Source organism: Elephantulus edwardii, unplaced genomic scaffold (genome assembly GCF_000299155.1).
Source record: "Elephantulus edwardii isolate Elephantulus edwardi_28Jun2011 unplaced genomic scaffold, EleEdw1.0 scaffold00135, whole genome shotgun sequence".
Lineage (NCBI taxonomy): Eukaryota > Metazoa > Chordata > Mammalia > Macroscelidea > Macroscelididae > Elephantulus > Elephantulus edwardii.
The window spans coordinates 5,498,319-5,500,422 of record NW_006399885.1 but is presented as its reverse complement, the minus strand read 5'-3'; positions in this window follow the sequence as shown (position 1 = coordinate 5,500,422).

Sequence of the window (2,104 nt, the reverse complement as noted above, 5' to 3'; positions counted from 1 at the left end):
CAAATGGTATCTCTGTTTGCAACTTTTTGAGAAAGCGCCATACTTCTTTCCACAGGGGTTGCACCATTTTACACTCCCACCAACAGTGAATAAGGGTTCCAGTTTCTCCGCAACCTCGCCAGCACTTGCTGCTTGCTGTTCTGTTAAATTTTGCTATTTTGACTGGGGTGAGATGATATCTCATAGTTGTTTTAATTTGCATCTCTCTTAGGGCTAGGTATTTTGAGTATTTCTTCATGTGCTTGTTAGCCATCTGAATTTCGTCTTCAGTGACACATTTTGCTTTCAATGCTCTGCTGTTACTGCTTGAAATTCTATTAAATTTTAAACAAATGACTCAGCATTTTAATTTTGCATTCCACCCGCAGCTGTGGGGTTGTTTCTAACTCAGAACCACCCTTTATCAGTGTTTCTGAGGGTATAAATCTTTTATAGAAGAGACTGTCCACCTTTGTCCTGGGTTCAACCTTTGAGAGTTCAATGTTGCAATTATTAACCCCCAAATGTTGCAAACTACGCTACTAGGACTGCTGCAGTTTTGGGTTAGAACTGACTCATAGCTTACCCTCTGGTGCATTTTCAGAGGCAGTAAAACACATAGGAGAAGCTTGCCCATCTTTCTCACAGGGAGTAGCCGGGGGATTTCAACTTCCTGCTTCTGGTTGGAAGTGCAGCTCCTGATCACTAGGTCACCAGAGCAGGCCCTACAAATTTATGTAGCTGGTCTTGAATTCTATTTTTTATGGTGTTTTCATTTTTATGGCCATTTTATTATTTGAAAAATGCTATGCTTAGACATATAAACTGTGTTGAATACGAACAAAGGTTGCAAAAAAGAATCTTTATGATTCTAGGGTTTTGTGTGATTAAATTGTTTATGGTAAATCCAAACCCAGAGCTGCTGAGTCAGTTTCAGTTCACAATGACCCTCCACTAGGTTGTAAATCTTACTGGGAGGAGACTGACCATCCCTAGGAAGAGCTGGAGGGTTTGGACACCCAACCTTTTTGTTAACAGCACAACATGCCAGACACGATGCCACTAGTGTGCCAAAACATATTCTAGGTGTGAGTTTTATGGGTATGAGTGTGTACATTTTCCTGTCTGTGATTACCTATCATACTTTAACATGACATTGACATTTTATATATTCTTTTTTAAGGACTCCATCTACTTCTTTTAAACCAACAAGAAGATGACTCAGCTGTAATCCTCTTGAAGAAGAGAGCCTGTCCTTGTCTCTTGTCTCTCTTTGGCTATAGAGGAAAAGGACATATGGCAGGAGGGACCTGTGCCATTGTAATTTCTTTACACCAGAGAAGGTTGGCAATCATCTCCAGGAGGTGCAATTGGCTAAGCACTGTAGGCAATGTTTGGGTCTGTTGTACCTAGGGTCACTCTGAGTCGGACTCTACTCAGTGGTTACAACCAACAGCAACAGAAATTGTATCCGTGTTTGCCCCTCAGAGCTGTCAGAAACAGGGGATGAGTTTAAGAGAACGCAGGCATTACATGCAGGCAAGTCAGCTGAGTCTATCTATGGCAACAAGTATTACAACTCAGAGGCCAGGGTTACACAGAGATACCAAGATTGTGTTGCTATTGTTTCATCTGAACAGCAGTTCTTTCTGAACTGATTAATTTGGACACACACAACTTTGTGGAAGAGGAGCAAAAAGCCACGGGTCTCAAGGCCGCATATGAAGAGTTTCAGCTTTAGAAGTGTCTGGAAAGAACAAGAAGGACCTGAAGCCCAGCTGGGCATAAGCCAGCAGACAGCTCCAGAGGGCTGGTGGTGCCAGCTCCTTAAGAGCCTTCAACAGGCTGGGGAAGGCTCTGGTCTCTGGCTAAGTCTTGGTGGTGTTGGGCAACAGTTGTTATTGTTGTTATGTGCCGTCGGGTTGCTTGCGACTCATAGCGACCCTATGTACAACAGCGCTCTAAACCCTGCTCTATCCTGTGCCAATCTCACTGCCTTTGACACACCCATCCCGATGACCCCAGTCACTGAATCAATCTACCTCATATAGGGTCTTCCCCTTCTGCGCCATCCTTCCACCCTCCCAAGCATGATGTCCCTCTCCAAAGACCTCTCCCTCATTAC